We start from the raw sequence: 18065 nt of genomic DNA on the forward strand, positions 1-18065 counted from the left end.
TGCGTTATGATTACGCTGGGTTACCCAGGAATACCTCACGGAGCCGAGATTCCGGACTATCTCTGTGCCCTTCAGCTTTTATTCTCTGTGCTTCGTCAGTGTCCACATTTCTGATTTGATTCACGTTATGCAGATCTCATGATTTAAATAAATTCAGTAATTTTTTTTCATCTTGCATTAATCAATTCGTTTCCCAACGATGGGAAGGCAGTACTACAGTTCATCAATATATTAAAAAAAATGATTCGTCAAAGCTTTGGCAATTAAAATATTTATTACACAGCTGCATTAAGCTTTTCATATGTAGAGGTGTTAACTACTCCCTGCTCGGTAACGTGCATTGCCACTAGGTATCAAAGGGGCAGTGCAGCGTTACCTCTGTGTACATAACGGTTGGGGTCAGACGAGGTGAAGTGGATGTAGCCACAGTTTGGTAAGAACTAATCAGACAGTTCAACGTGGGAATGTGGGATTGGTTACACCTGGCCACAAACGGGTATAAGGGTGACTGCGCAAAGCGCGGGGAGTTCTCTCCCAACACGAAGACCGAAACTCGGGCTGAAGATAGCCAGGTCACTGGACCCAGCCTTCCAGCCCTTCTGAGGGCTAAGGCTCGGCGCATCCAGTGGTCAAGACCCGCCGGGCCAGCGGTGGGTCAGATAGCCTCCCCTAGATCCCAGCCGGAGGACTCTAGGATAGCGGTAGACGTGTGAGTAAGTCCCGCCAAGATAGGAGGCTGTACCTCCTTAGGTTAGGAAGAGACCTGTGTGTAGGTCACGCTAAGTCCGGAGGCTGTACCTTCTTAGGGTATCGGGTGAGGGGACCGTATACCCCTGTGTGTGTTAAGGACTGTGTAAAGAAAAGTATTACAATAGAGTGTGCCTCATAAGACGTTTATTCGTCATTATAAACACTACAACTGGAGTCAGAAGTGGTTGAAAAATGGAAACGAGAAGTTCAGCTCAAGTGCGAAGTCAGAATGAAGAAAACTCTGACTCACCTGAGGGAACCGCCAACTCCGCTGAAAATGCCGGCGCGTTGCCAGGCACCCAACCACCGGTTCAGCAGCCAGTTGCTCCTCCTGCCATGGGGAACGGACTCCGGGCAGCACACAGCCGTCTCGCCCAACTTCTACATGCTGCGGTACACATTCTCGACGAGATCAACTTGGAGGTCGTGGGCGGATCGAATCAGCCGCCGGCGGATGTTCCCGCCATTCGCCAAGATGGACATTTTGATTTTCCCGCCGATGAACCATGTGGTCCTGCCGAAAGTCGAAGCCAAGGGGATTCTGGGAATGCTGGGGGCCAATCACACCCCGCAGCATCATCAGCGCAACGCTGTTAACTCACGCTACTCAGCCGACGCCGCATCATCACAGTACCGACAGAGTACTGTGATGATGCGGCTCGAGACTGTGCAAGTTGAAGAAGAAACGACGTCCGTCCTCAAACAGCGCCTGCCCATCTTTCATGAATTCGCGTCTACAGGGGGCGACTGGGCGGTGTTCCAGCGTCACTTCCTAAGCCACCAAGAAATGGTGGGCTGGTCGGACGCACAGGCGCTTCGAGCGCTACCGGCCACCCTGGATGATGACGCTCTCGCCTCACTCCTCACCATCCCTAGGCAATGAAGGGCGACTCTACAATCGACCCTCCGACGGATGTCCGACGTCTACGGACCTCCGTCCGATGTCTGCAGCCGGTTTTATAATAGGCGACGCCACCCTAAAGAGTTTCCACTAGCATTCCGGACCACTCTACTCGCGATGGCAAGAGCGGGTTACCCCCGCATGGACGATGAAGCCATCGATGCTATCGTCCTCCAGAAGATGCTGGAACTGGCGCGCGTGCTGAGCATCATCATTCAAGCGATGGACGAGGAGAGTATGTGCTCGCTATGAGCCGCTCGGAGCATCCACGCGCATCTACTGCTCCACAAGGATTCGACCATCGCCGCCTCGGCTTCGACATCGGAGCCTGCCAGCAGGGACGCCGAATTCTCTCCCGACCGGGCCTTCATGGCGACCAGGTCAACGGGCCGGCGATCGTCCGACCACGCTGGTCGCCGCGACGACCAGCAGCGGGGACGGCCTCCTCCACGCAGCGACGTGACATGCTTCAACTGTGGCCGACGAGGCTACATCTCCTCCGAGTGTCGTGCGCCTGGACGACGCTCCTCCGGATCCCGAGGCCAGGACTACAGGACGCCCACGGCATCGCGGCACAATCAGGAAAGTCGCGACGCCTCTCACCCTCGGCCCTCATTCACACCATACACACCGCAACGCACCATAAGAAATGTTCGCGATTCGGCGTGTGATGCGCAGTGTTCCAGCGATTCTTCGCAGCCACTCGGACCTGAGCAGTAGTCTGAGTTGGCCCATAGGGTAGTCGCGGCGACGGCAGGTTCCTCCGTGGTTGTCGGATCGATCGAGAGTGTGGAATTCCGTGTGTTGGTTGATACTGGTGCGTCGGCTACGATCATTTAGGATTTTATTTATAATATACTGCCCGTACGATGCAGCCCCTTGGAACGTGCTTTTATCCCGTGTTTCGCCGCTAATGGAAGTTCGCTGGGCATTATTGGGCAAATTCGTGCGCAAATTTCGATTGGTGACATTAAATTTGGCGCGCCTATTTTGGTCTCTTCCTCCCTCGCCGTGCCGTGTTTGTTAGGCACTGACTTTCTCGCGACAATGCCTATTAAGATCCTTGTAGATCAAGACTGCATCGAACTCCCGTCGGGTCGACGGATGACGTTCTTGCCCACGCCCTCATGTCTGCGCACGGCAAATGCCTCTGTGCAGGCATTCGTCGCCAGCACAGTCCGTATTCTGCCAGGGACACAAATGCTCGTGCCCTTGCGACTAAAGAAACCGTTAGCCCCGGACACCTCGGCACATGGCATTTTGCTGGAACCTTCGAACACAGCTGTTAAAGGGTTGGATTTAGTGGCTGCACAGACCCAAGTAGCAGCTGACAGGGAACCGTTCTTACAGGTTTTGAATGTCGGATTGTCCACAACCATCATTCCGCAAGAAACTGTGCTCACTCACGCGACCCCAGCGCCCCTGGGGACCGGAGTTATGGGACACGTGCTTGACAGGCCACAGGTTCGACCCCCTTCCGAATCAGATGAGGAATGGTTGGACGCGCTCTGCGCAGACACAGGTGTTCTGTCTGGTTTGCAGTGAATTAAATTGTGCGCTTTTTTGCGAGAATTTTCTGATATATTCAGTAAATCTAAATTTGATATTGGCTGCACCAAGCTGCTGCATCACCACATTGATACTGGTGACATTGCCCCTATCCGACAAAACCCGTTTCGACTTAGCCCGGCGGAGAAGCGGCATGTTAAATCGGCTGTGGATGACATGCTGGAGGCCGAAATCATTTCTCCTTCCACTAGTCCCTGGGGTGCTCTAATAGTGCTGGTCACAAAGCACGATGGCAGTCTTCATTTTTGCGTTGATTTTCGGCGCCTAAATAAAATCTCGGTAGCTGACGCCTACCCTCTCCCTCGTATCGACGAGCCATTGGATGCCCTGGCGGGGCCGCACTATTTCTCCACTTTGGACCTTCTGTCGCGGGTTTTGGCAACTCGCCCTCGACGAAGCATCAATACCTAAGACTGCTTTTCGGACACTACAGGGCCTTTTTGAGTTTAATAGATTGCCCATGGGTCTCCACTCGGCCCCAGCGACGTTCCAGAGGCTCATGGAGCTGGTCCTCGCTGGGCTCCAGTGGGACTCATGTCTCATTTATCTTGACTTCATCGTCTTTAGCCGCACGTTCGGTGAACACATTGAGCGATTGCGTGCTGTCTTCTTGAAAATGCGGGCCGCTAACTTAAAAGTCAAGCCGCAGAAGTGTCACCTTCTGCGTGAGTCTGTGCGCTATTTGAGCCACATTGTCAGCCGCTTGCGAATTTCTACCGACCCTGAAAAAGACCAAATGCGTTCGCCAATGGCCGACCCCTACATCTGTGGGCGATGTTCGCAGTATTATTGGTTTTGCGTCATATTACCGCCATTTTGTTGCTGGCTTTGCGACGATTGCCAAACCGCTTCATGCCCTTACGTCCAAAGGGGTGATGTTTCATTGGGGGGACGCGGAACAGGCCGCATTCGACTCCTTGCGGAACGCACTCGGAACGGCTCAGTCCCTTGCATACCCCGATTTTTCCGTACCATTCGTGTTGGACACTGACGCTAGCAATACGTGGATTGGGGGTGTTCTGTCCCAAAAGGTTGATGGCATTGAAAGCGTCGTTGCCTATGATAGCAGAGTTTTGTCTCCTGCTGAACAACGATACTGTGTTACCCGACGTGAGCTGCTGGCCATTGTCTTTTTCATTCAGCAATACAGGCCGTACCTGTATGGTCAGCATTTTACCGTGCGATCTGATCATTCGGCATTACAGTACGCTCTTCAGGTTGGCCAACCGTCCGGCCAGCTTTTTCGGTGGCTCGAAGTCCTTCAGGACTAAGATTTCAATGTTACTTATCGTAAGGGTGCACAACACACGAATGCCGATGCGTTGTCTCGCCTCCCGCCGGCTCAAAAATGTGCATGCTTTTTGGGCTCTGGTCGTTGTAAGCCACCACTGCCTGCGCAGGTCACGCCTCTCGAAACGGTGTCCGCCGCAGTTCCCGTCGCCTCAGCGCCGATGTCGGATCATGCAGATCCAAGGGTCAGTGACGACTTGCACCAGAGCGAAGACATGTCGTTGTTGGGGATGCGTCGTCACACAAATAATGGGGCTCCGCGTCAAGGGAAATTAAATTCATTTGTTATGAAGCGCGGCTTGCTGATGCATTGGGATGCTGACTCATGTCAACATAAGATCGTCATGCCCTCCGCCTTGCGATGTAAAGCCGCATAGGCAGCGCACGAGCGCTTGTTACACTTGCGTGTTCAAAAAACCATTGGGTTGTTGCGATTGCAATTTTTCTGGCCGGGCATGCTGCACGATGAAACCGACATTCTACTGGGGTGCACCCATTGCGCGCAACGTAAACCGCCGGCTAAAACGGCATGCCCACCCCTGCAACCTATTTCAGTGTCTCATATAAACGAGTTGGTGGCTCTCGATATTTTGGGCCCTAGTCCTACGACGCCACGGGGTAATAAGTACCTTCTGGTTGGGGTAGAGTATTTTACGCGGTGGCCTATGGCCTGGGCCCTCCCCAACCAGTCGGCAGCGGCCGTCATGGATGCCTTTGTTCAGGGCTACGTCCTGGACAAGGGCGCACCAGAACGGTTGCTGACCGATCAGGGAAGACATTTTTCAGGAGTCCTGTTGAATTATGTGTGCCGCCTGTTGGGCACAAAGAAAGTGCACACTTCGCCCTACCATTCCCAAACCGACGGCATGGTGGAGCGCCTGCATAGAACTCTCACCGCTATGTTATGCCATCAGGTCGATGAATCCCACCCCGATCGGGACTTGCAGGTTCCGGGGGTCCTCGCCGCATACCGCATGGCACCTCACGCGGCGACGAGATTTTCCCCATTCTTTTTAATGTACGGCAGGGATGCCTTTCCTCCCGCCGACGTTCGGCTGGAGATAGAACAGCCACCGCAGAAATCCAAGCTCGTTGACCACTTGCGATTTAATCTCCGTAAGTTGGCCGAGGCACGGGAAGCTGCCATTGAAAATTTGGCTTCCCGCCAGTGAGCGAATTTAAGACTGCATGATCCTCGGACGTCCACGCATCGGTGGGCACCGGGAGACAGGGCATGGCTTCACTGCCCCCAGGTGCCGGTGTCCACATCGACAAAACTCCTCAGGCCATGGCGGGGTCCGGTAGAGGTGGTTGAGGTCCTGCGTCCAATGTATTAAAATTCGCTGGGGACGGCGACGCTGGTTCGTTCACCCTTCTCAGTTAAAACCCTTCGTTCCACCGCGCGCCCCTGCGACACACACACAACACGGGGGCCGAGTGTGCGACTCGTCCAATGAGTCAGATGTTGCCCCGTTGGTGCCTAACCCACAGCGCAGGTGTGTTATTCCTCCTGCAGATGACAAGAGAGTGACAGCTCCGTGCAGGCCACGTTCGGCCTTGATGGACCATGGATCATCAGGTGTCCCCATGGAGGTGCCTCAAGACCCAACCCCTGACCCACCGGACGCTCTTGTTCATCCTCCTGCTCCTCCTGTGCCGCCGACGAAGCCTACCATCCCCTACGATGGCCCCGCGAAACACACGTGCGCTAAATCTCGTCGGTTTTTATTATGCTTCTCTTTCTTGCTGAAACGTTCCCGGTTCCTAATCGGTTTTGCTACGCTCGCCGCCTGCTCTATCGCGTTGTGTGTACAGTGAGGGAAACAAGTATTTGATCACCTGCTGATTATGTACGTTTGATAACGAGCTGAGATTAGAAGCACACTCTTAACGGGAGTGCTCCTAATTTCAGCTTGTTACCTGTATAAAAGGCACCTGTCCACAGAAGCAATCAATCAGATTCCAAACTCTCCACCATGGCCAAGACCAAAGAGCTCTCCAAGGATGTCAGGGACAAGATTGTAGACCTACACAAGGCTGGAATGGGCTACAAGATCATTGCCAAGCAGCTTGGTGAGAAAGTGACAACATTATGAGACCTTCTTTGCCAGTAACAAGATATAGGAATAGGTTTTACCCTTTTAACTGGCACAAAAAACTGACACCTTTATTCAAGGCATTATGTTTGCAATAACCACAACACAAGCAGTCAAAATGCAAACAAAAAAGACAACTCTGATAATAATATGCACTGTCCTTGAATTTGATTGGTCCACACCCGAGACAGCTTTTCTTAGAGCCTAGTCTCCATTGGTGTTGGACCAGAAGACGCCAAAAGGCATACAACTCAAAAACAGCGCACTATCAGAGTATTGAGGGCTCGGGGTTAGCATTTACATTATGAGACCTCCTTTGCCAGTAACAAGATATAGGAATAGGTTTTACCCTTTTAACTGGCACAAAAACTGACACCTTTATTCAAGGCCAGTTAAAAGGGTAAAACCTATTCCTATAAGGTGACAACAGTTGGTGCGATTATTCGCAAATGGAAGAAACACAAAAGAACTGTTAATCTCCCTCGGCCTGGGGCTCCATGCAAGATCTCACCTCGTGGAGTTGCAATGATCATGAGAACGGTGAGGAATCAGCCCAGAGCTACACGGGAGGATCTGGGACCATAGTCACCAAGAAAACAATTGGTAACACACTATGCCGTGAAGGACTGAAATCCTGCAGTGCCCGCAAGGTCCCCCTGCTCAAGAAAGCACATATACATGCCCGTCTGAAGCTTGACAATGAACATCTGAATGATTCGGAGGACAACTAGGTGAAAGTGTTGTGGTCAGATGAGACCAAAATGGAGCTCTTTGGCATCAACTCAACTCGCCGTGTTTAGAGGAGGAGGAATGCTGCCTATGACCCCAAGAACACCATGCCCACCGTCACACATGGAGGTGGAATCATTATGCTTTGGGGGTGTTTTTCTGCTAAGGGGACAGGACAACTTCACCGCATCAAAGGGACGATGGACGGGGCCATGCACCGTCAAATCTTGGGTGAGAACCTTCCCTCAGCCAGGGCATTGAAAATGGGTCTTGGATGGGTATTCCAGCATGACAATGACCCCAAACACACGGCCAAGGCAACAAAGGAGTGGCTCAAGAAGAAGCACATTAAGGTCCTGCAGTGGCCTAGCCAGTCTCCATACCTTAATCCCATAGAAAATCTGTGGAGGGAGCTGAAGGTTCGAGTTGCCAAACATCAGCCTCGAAACCTTAATGACTTGGAGAAGATCTGCAAAGAGGAGTGGGACAAAATCCCTCCTGAGATGTGTGCAAACCTGGTGGCCAACTACAAGAAACGTCTGACCTCTGTGATTGCCAAAAAGGGTTTTGCCACCAAGCACTAAGTCATGTTTGGCAGAGGGGTCAAACACTTATTTCCCTCATTAAAATACAAATCAATTTATAACATTTTTGACATGCGTTTTTCTGGATTTTTTTGTTGTTATTCTGTCTCTCACTGTTCAAATAAACCTACCATTAAAATCATAGACTGATCATTTCTTTGTCGGTGGGCAAACGTACAAAATCAGCAGGGGATCAAATACTTTTTTCCCTCACTGTATGTTCGGTGTCATGACCTATTGCCTTGTACATACGTTGTGTTGTTAGGGGGGTATTTATGGGGTTTTTTTTCCTGTTCTTGTTCTTGTTGTTCGCGAGGCACACTCACATTTCTTCCATCGTTGATAATTTCGGAGTTTCACATTGTTGCAGCCGGGACGGCTGGAGCTTCCGAAGGAGGGGGTGATGTAGACGTGTTAACTACTCACTGTTCGGTAACATGCATTGCCACTAGGTATCAAAGGGGCAGTGCAGCGTTACCTCTGTGTACATAACGGTTGGGGTCAAACGAGGTGAAGTGGATCGTAGCCACAGTTTGGTAAGAACCAACCAGACAGTTCCACGTGGGAATGTGAGATTGGTTACACCTGGCCACAAACGGGTATAAGGGTGACCGCGCAGAGTGCGGGGAGTTCTCTCGCTACACGAAGACCGAAGCCCAGGCTCAAGATAGCCAGGTCCCTGGACCCAGCCTTCCAGCCCTTCTGAGGGCTAAGGCTTGGCGCATCCAGTGGTCAAGACCCGCCGGGCCAGCAGTGGGTCAGATAGCCTCCCCTAGGTCCCAGTCGGAGGACTCTAGGATAGCGGTAGACGTGAGTAAGTCCGGCCAAGATAGGAGGCTGTACCTCCTTAGGTTAGGAAGAGACCTGGGTGTAGGTCACGCTAAGTCCGGAGGCTGTACCTTCATAGGGTATCGGGTGAGGAGACCGTATACCCCTCTGTGTGTTAAGGACTGTGTAAAGAGAAGTATTACAATGAACAGTGTGCCTCAGAAGTTAATTCGTCATTATAAACATTACACATATGTAATTAAACTTGCAATCATATTCATAAGAAAGGTTTTTGGGTTAGATCGCGTTATTTATAAATGTGTCATAACCCTCCACCACCCGACACGGCCAATCAGCAAAAAAAGTGTCACGTTGACAAAAGACAATTAGTTCAGTACTTTAGCCCACAGGTGTGTTGAAGAGTGAATCCACAACATTTACAGTTTGAATACGACGTTTCGCTGGTAATTACATCCAGCATCATCGGGCAATTCACCAGAATGGTAAAGCCCTCACTTGCTCCCGGTCTTAAATAGAGCAGCAGGGTGACGTCATCATTTAACTCATTCAGGTGCAGTAATTATATAATCGATTGGTAATCAGTCAATGGTTATGATTAGTAATGAGTTGTAATGTGTGTTATTGTGAATATATGCTACGTTAGTAATCCTTTAATTAGTATGTGTTTCCCCTATAAGGAATTGTAATATGTATTATTTAATAATACGCTTCCAAGCCGCACTAAGCCTATAGCTATCAGAGCGATTAAAGTTATTTTTACTTCTATCAATTTCAATGGATTCTCTAATTAGTCTTTGCCAGCAATAATTAGTTTTACACAACACGTCAACGTTATCAAAATCAATTGAGTGTCCTTGTTGACAAGCGTGTTCTGCCACTGCTGACAGTTGTGCTTGAAATAATTTAATATTTCTTTGGTGTTCTTTTAGTTTTATGCTGTTACGTCCCGTTTGTCCAAAATAGCATCTGCCACATAAACAATTAATCCGATATACACCTTCTGTTGATAATTTAGGTAATTCGTCTTTAGTGCAAGATACTAGTTTTTTTTTATTTTGTGTACTGTACCAAATATTACTGTAATGTTTTGCTTTTGCAAAACACGGGCTAATTTGTCAGTTACTCCTGAGATATATGGAATTTTAATTGTTTTAACAATCTGATCGCTTTCATCAGTGTTGCTTTGCGATCGTGATTTGGCATTCAGTGCTCTGTTAATTTGAGTATTGTAGCCATTCTGTCGTAATGCTTCTTCAACGTGTTTGATCTCTCTCACTAGACTTTGACCATCTGACACTGTTTTAGCCCGATGTATGAGCATCTCGTTAAGATACATTTATAAATAACGCGACCTAACACAAAAACCTTTATTATGAATAATATTGGTCGCGAAAGCCTGCATGTTAAACTGACTAACCTCTATGGGGAGGATACTTTTCTTAAAACCAGAAGTTGGAGAAGCTCCGCATTAAGCGGATGAAATTGATATCTTCACTGGCGTTCCTCATAAGGTGCAGGGATTCAAAGGTAATACCAAGCGCAGTGAAAATAACACATCACATAGAGTCTTCTAAAGCTAACCAAATACTACACAAAGCTAGCGAATTATTATTAATAGAGAGAATACAGCACAACAGGATTGAATTATCTTACATTTCCGAATCGCTAAATCAGTTACACCTAGATATAAGCAATAGTGTATCCATGCATTATTGGAATATAATTGGTACGATAACACAACAATCGGCTGATAATGTGTTTAATCTAACAAAAACTAACCAAATGAATAGATTTTCTAGACTTCATAATAAACAAATCCATATTAATAACGAACAATTTAAAAACAAAACCGTAATGAACTTGACTAACACTGTTTTGATTTAAAGCTTTCGTGACTGCAGTAATTCATATTCTTAGCTCTTTCGGTAAAGTCACGTTGAAGGGAAACAATAAAATAATAAAATATATATAAAACAATACAAATTCTCACGACGTTTCGACCATAACACAAACGGTCATCATCAGGTGTGAAAAACCAACGGCAAGAAACATTTGAAAGAAGTATCGGTTTGCATTTATTTATTTACGGTGTATTTACTTATTTATAAAAAACGTGAGCACCACGCGCAGCGATTTGGCAGTTTATTTAGAAGGACGAGTCCATCTATGTTCTGAAAAGAGGAGGGGGGAGACGAAAAATTAATGTATGTTGTCTGAAAGCCACCGTAAGCGTGAACAATCAATTAAGACCTGAAATGGTTTATCAAATCCTTCAAATGATTGCTAAGCTAGAATCCATCTTCTCGGTTGAAATTGTCTCTGTGCTTTTATATGTGGATAGCCTCAAGAACGAATCTATCATGGTAGCCAGATGGCGTACAAAGAACCTCTGTCTTGGAGAAGTCAATGTCATGTGAGCCTACTGAATTATAACAATGATCTGCCACGGCCGAGGTGTTGGTCCTACCGTGTTTAAGGTCTGCTTTGTGTTCACGAATGCGGTCCGAGACATGGCGTTTGGTTTCTCCAATGTAACTACTACCACAGAGGCAACTTAGTTTGTAGTCACCAGGGTACTGTATGTCCGGAATCACATCTTTTACAGACGGAACCAGATCACGGATTTTATGTAATGTGTTGAAACGGACCTGGATCTTGTGTTTATCCAAGATTTTGGAGATCTTTTTTGTGATCCCCGCAATGTAGGGTAAAGTGATGGTTTTGAAAGGCTCCTCAAGAGGGTCCTTCTTCATGGTTTGAGTGATAGCTTTGCGGATTGTATAGTCGGAGTAACCATTAGCCTTAAGAGCTTGGTGTACGTGCTTGAGTTCACTGCCTATGTGTCGTGAGAATTTTGTTGTTTTATATTTTTATTATTTTATTGTTTCCCTTCTACGCGACTTTACGAAAGAACCAAGAATACGTTCTACTTAATTAAATAGACTTTTTAATAAATGTTTTCTCCTACATCATTGCAGCGGCACATTAAATATGCACTAAAATAACAACAGTTTAAAGCGATTTGAAGCATGTTTATACGTATTTTTTTAGGGGGGGGGAGGCAGAGCTTTGTGACGTCATATTTGAGGGGGGGGGGTCTGACGTTTTGTGATGCCGTGTGACAAGGGGGGGGGGTCAAAAATCGTCCAAAATCGCGTGACGTCATTTATGGACGACCCCTTAGTGGCTAAACGTCGTGCTCAGATTGTAAATGTTGTGGCTTGGCTCTGCAACGCACCGGTGTTCTGTACTAGTGACGAATTGGCATGTTCTGTATAAGTGGCAACCCTTACTAGTTGGCTTTGTCGGGTGGTGGCGGGTTTTAACGACATTTATAAATCTACGCGATCTAACCCAAAAAAAACATCAATTATGGATTATATTAGTCGTGAAAGCCTACGTGTTAAACTGTTTGTGTTGATGATGTTGGTCCATGTCGATGATGTTGGTTCGTGTTGATGATGGATGTCCGTTTTGACGGTGTGGGTTTGTGTTGTAGCTGTGGTTAAGTCAGGGGATGTGGGAGCATCGAAGTGCAATACAATGATGGATTTTGCTGCTCTGTATCACCCCTTGCTCACCCCTCTCAACCTCTCGTGATAGCTATCCCTGTTGGTCACAAAGTGGCTCAGAACTTGGCCTGCAAGTGGCCATTAGTCTGCTAGTAGAGGGCGATGTGCAATCCCAAATGAGTAATTATATAAATGTTCAGGATTTCACGATATAGAGATGTGAATTGTATTGTGAGAAATGATCCTAGACTGTGTACGACCCTAGACTCGTCTCCCACTTTCCTCACAGAGAGCCAGAAGGTGTAAGACACAAAACACTCTGCGAAACTTGCCCTGCATGTCGCCAACGTGGAGGTACGGCTCCTCAACTTGCGTGGTGATGTATGGGCGAATATGTGATTCACATGCCTGTGTTCTCTACTCTCTATCCGTGTACCTACTCCTCAGCAATTCTACCTGGCTGTGTGTCTACCTGCCTGTGTCTAGGCATCAAAGAGTGTCTGACTGAGATCTTGTCTGTGTACCTGAATGTCTATTTTAACGAGAACATCTACAGCATTTTTATCTCTCCACTGCTGAATGAAGGCCTCCCCAAGCCGATGACACCTCTAAATATCCTGTGATGTAATATTCCGTTCAGCTCCTGCTAGCCGAGATGATTTTATCGTTCCATCTCCTAGTTGGACGATCTCTCGGAAGTTTTCTATTACTTGGCTGTCACTTATTTTTCTTGACCAATGGTCAACATCCCTTATAGCCACAATGTGTCCTTTTTATTAAGAGTTTGACTTTTGTCATTCACCTGCGTATATTCTCTATTCCATGTGTTCCTCTTCCAATAAAAAATCTGCAAATACATTGGGATTACACACAGTAACATTATGCACTATTAATAAAACATGCCAGGACCCTCCTGAATTTGGAAGCGAAGATTTCAGAAATGCTGGCTCAGTGCTCAATAACTGCACTTGCTCCAACAGTTTGTTAAACGCTATATTGTGGACATTTGTTTTTGTGTGTGTAGTCGAGCCAATCGAGAGACAGAGGGAAGACGTGAGATGGAGTGCGCTCTCAGACTCACAAGACGGAGCCACCATCCAATGCAAAACCCCGCAAGGTAATAACAATTATGGGGGACATCATTTCAGCCATGTTGCATTGGTGATGTCACATTGGCCATGTTACATGGTGGAGTGCGGATGTGACGGCGGAAATGTTTCATGGAAGATGTCATGGTTGCCATGTTCTAGAGGTTACTTTAAGTGAGCCATATGGCATGGGTGACTTCGTGCTGGTTTTCTTGTACGGGTGATGTCAAGTTGTCCATTTTTTACATGGAAGGCATCACATCAGCCACGTTGGTTGGGGGATGTGAAGGCAGCCATATTGCATGGGTTCTTAATTTTGCTTGCAGCTGCTTGGCTTGTGCAGTGGAATGTTGCTGTAATACCGAGGAACCGCACTTTTAAAAGTGAGCGTTACCATTTAACTACAACTCCCATATTTACTTAAGTCTGTTTTCTCCTTCATTGTCGACCAGACTTACGACAAAATGATGAATTTATTTCCTATGACCCAATGTGCTTTCACACGGCATCTAAAGTTTGGGCAGTAAGGTGTTACAGTATTACCACAGCAAGAAGGCTTCGGTTTGATTCCTGACTCGGATGGCACTACTTGATGAGTTTATGTTCTCGACCTGTTCCGCACGAGTTTCCTCCAGGGACTCCAGTTTCCTCACGTAAAAAAACAAACTGTTACTGTCATTGGCCAAACTTTCAAGACTTCACAATTACCTGCAGTTATTCAGTTCTAATTACACCATCAGCCCCTATAGTAGTGGTAAACCTACTTCCGTTCCTCCCTTAAATAAAAGCCATCTGTTCTCCCTTGCCCATCCTACTGCTACCCTCTGACTCTGTCCCTCAGCTGCGATCAAGCCTACCCCAACCCATATCACTACCTCGACCCCTATCATCACCCCTATCACTACCTCTACTGCTGCTCCCTAACCCCCGACCCTCATTCAAGACCAGGCCTACCCTCACCCCTCCTTAACCTCTCATGCTTGTTCTCCTGTCACCATAGTTACACCACCACCTTTAATAACCCTGCTCTTTGTCTCAACTATTATCATCTTATGCACAATGTTATAATTGGTGTAATGCACATTGGAATAAGGCGCCATATGAATCTAAGATAAGAAACAAGCATAGTAATAATAATGTATTAATAATTGTTTTTATTGTAATTTCTGCAGAAATCCTGCAGCTCTACGGCAGCTACCTGACAGAAAGTGAGCGAACAGAGCTCTAAGCCATGCAGGAGATATGGTACCTTGGGCTCCAAAATCAAGCTCAGGGCTTCTACAATAATGGTTACGATGAAGACGACCATTATATTCCGGTAAGACACTCCACAAAATACCCGCCTTGGAGGCGATGCCATGACTCGGTGGTAGTGGGCTTGCTGCTCGTTGCAAAAGTCTGCGGAATGAATACGGCAGGCCACCCTGGTTATTACTTCGGGTGTCATCATCATAATCGTCATCACATTCAGCATAATCAACTGCAGTGTTGACAACACGGTATCATCATCGCGTTATCACGTACACCATCATCAACGACAATGTCCTCACACTACGGTGTTGTCACACACTCGTTGTAACTGGTATTGGCCAAATATATCAATGTTGAAAAATGACCTGCATATATGCAGTTGGTATTTGATGTCAATGTATTTACTCTGGAAATACACTTTGATTCTGATAGCAACATTGCCATTAAATTTTCAGGACGGTTCTGACAATTTATAGCAGTATTTAGCGAGGTTGCTGTGTTTAAAACCAATTGATCAATTTGCAGGTACGTTTTCAGCATGGTTGGTCATCACCGGTTACATTGTGAGTGTTTATTACCAATGGGCAGATTCCAAAGAACCAGGATGCAAGCCATGCAGAACAAGGGGAAAGCATACAAACTCTACACACTCACAATTTTCTAAAGAGGGGTAGAACATAACTCCACGCAAAAAGAGACTGAGCTGCACATTTAACCCAGGCCCTTCTTGCTGTGACACACGTGTGTGCAAAATGGTTATCTAGCACGGCAAATGAGCACATCAAGTCTTGCCTTCACCCTTCACTAGAATTGACAAAGCTCGGCTACTTCAGTAACTCGTGCTCCTTGTCACTGCATGGATTAAGTCTCTCTTTGCATTGTCTAACGAGCACTGAATTAGCAGTGATTGAATGAATCGATTGAATCGGCACTTAACCACTCTGTGATTGTTGCGCAGGTAAAACACCAGCACCTCAACTTTCGGTATGAGGTGCTGAAGATCATTGGGATGAGCGGTCAAGGCATAGCGATCAAGTGTCTTGACCACAAGACAAACACCCTGGTGGCGGTGAAAATCCTGAGCATTCCGCTGAGGTAAGACTCCACACTGGCCCATGTCACAATCAGGCTGATGTTATTAACTTAACAGTGGTAACATTTGTGCCTCACATCATGAATGGCGCTAGTGCCTTTCACCATGTTTCGCATCGGTTTACTCCAGATTTTCCAGTTTCCTCTCGAAGCTAAAAACAACCTATACAATTTCAGCAGGCTTACCTAAACATCCCAATGCTGAAAATTACTACCGAATTTAAAGTAACATAGGCCCCTACCAAGAAACTACTGCAGACTGTGTCTGTGAATCATAGCGCCTCTCTTTACGATAGCCTTGTGCTTTGAGAGCCATATTCATAGTCGTGACCCAATCTGTGACTATGAATATTAATTGGCGGATTCATCTTAACATACAAAGGATCTCGGAGGTTGGGAAATTGTAAGCGCCAACTCACTGCTTGGCTATCTTCCCACTTGTATGTGGATGCTCACGCATCTGAATAAGTCTCTGTCTTAAAGAGTGAGCATGGTACATAAGTCTACATTATTATCGATATTTAATTGTGGACTATGTCTTTGCAGCGCCAATGATGACAATGTCCAGAGGAGGGCGATACAAATTGGGATCCAAGTTCAGGCGTGGGACACCGACAACTGCAACATCATCAAGATGTTGGATTGGTTTCAGTTCAGAAAACACTACACCATCGTCTTGGAGCTGTTGAGGTATGTACCACGTGTCAGGTAGCATCGTTGTCTTGACGTGCTCTTGCGACTGTGTCGTTTTAAGACTAAACTGGGATACATGTCGAGCTGGAAGCCATTTTCGTTTCTCTGCTAGACCTGCTCACTTTTACATAGCCATATCCCCTCAATCAGTTGGTAAAATAAAACGTGTATCGTTTCTAATAAATACCCAATGTGACTGTGCTTGGCCAATCACCCCAATGGCTCAATTTTACCGACACATTACTAAATTGGGATAATGCATAGCAGCAACATCGCCCCCTCTGTCAAAACTTGGCAGGACCCTCCTGAAAAAGAGGCGTGAGAATGTCCTGTGTAAAGCATGATAATCCATTGTTATTATATGAATCAGAACATCACCGAATGGCACCGACTTTGTATTGTTGCCTCTTTCACAGCGGAACCCTGGATGACCTGATTCGTCACCAGAATGCCGAGCCCCTTCGGATGGAGGTGAAAATATTTACAAAGGGGATCCTCAAGTGCCTGTCTCACCGCCAGGCGAAGGAAATTATTCACGGTGATCTCAAGCCTGTGAGTGGACACAGTATTTGGCAGAACCTCACTGTAAACCTGAAGAAAGCCCCAGCCACATTGATCAAAGGGTTTTACTGTATCATCTATGTTCATCTGTCTGGGATGGGTGGTGGGGGAGTCATGGTAACTCTGATAAAGATGATCAAATGTGAAGCAGACTTTGGGCAAAGTTGTGTTGCTATTACTGACTTGGCTGAGAAAGAAACAATTGGCGGACACAAATCAGGAGAAGAAATAACTCCAGTAATTCTCTGATTTATGTCTTCCCCTTTTACATTGCTTGGATATTCGTCATTGCACCTGTTTGGAACGCATCCCCGACAGAACCTGGGGTATTATTCAACTTGCAAATATACAAATTAATTTTAGAATCAGAAGTAAATTTTCCAAATAAAGCCCATTGAGCTATTAAGCTCCTTTTCAGGCCGACTCATCAGCCTCCATACTACTAAATACATTATTTCCAAGACAAACGCGTGATGGAAAATGTTACCCAATCTAAGCGTGTACATGATTTTCGCCAACTTGTTAGCATGGACGAGCAGCTTTTAGCTACTTTAGGGTCTCTTTTTACAAGCAATAATCGACTTACATCGCATCTCATCTAACATTTGAAAGGGCACCCCCAGTGGCAGCTGTCGGTAAACATATCCTGTCGTTGCAACTAACCTTTATGACAGAGAGTCACCAAGTCTAACTCACCGTTTCGCAAATATTTTACAATTTTGGTATATGATCACTGGACTGCTGGATGAATGCTGTTACACCCTCTGTGAATCCCTTCTTCTGTTCTTCATCTAGGAAAACATATTGGTCAAGGACCGTGTAGCAGGGACCATGAAGGTCATAAACTTTGGACACAGCTTCATTGAGGGCTGCCAAAGTGAGTGCCCTCACCTGAGTGAGATTGCTAGTAGTGGTTACCGCACTGCGCTATGAACCTAGCGACCCGGGTTCCATTCCCGCTAACAACCACCTACACCAGTGACGATTATCTGAACTCCTCCTGGGCCTGAGTGGCGACTTGCCATCAACTGCCAAGTAGCCTCAAAGTGCACCTTGCCTGACACTGCCCCGTGTTGTATTTCACGAAACTGATCTCAACACCGCTGGTAACAGTCATTGGCAAGTCCAACCGGATTCGACATCCTCCAATCCCACATGAG

The sequence above is a fragment of the Petromyzon marinus genome, chromosome 58 (assembly GCF_048934315.1).
Source record: "Petromyzon marinus isolate PM22_M1 ecotype Great Lakes invasive population chromosome 58, UKy_Petmar_22M1.pri1.0, whole genome shotgun sequence".
Classification (NCBI taxonomy): Eukaryota; Metazoa; Chordata; class Hyperoartia; order Petromyzontiformes; family Petromyzontidae; genus Petromyzon; species Petromyzon marinus.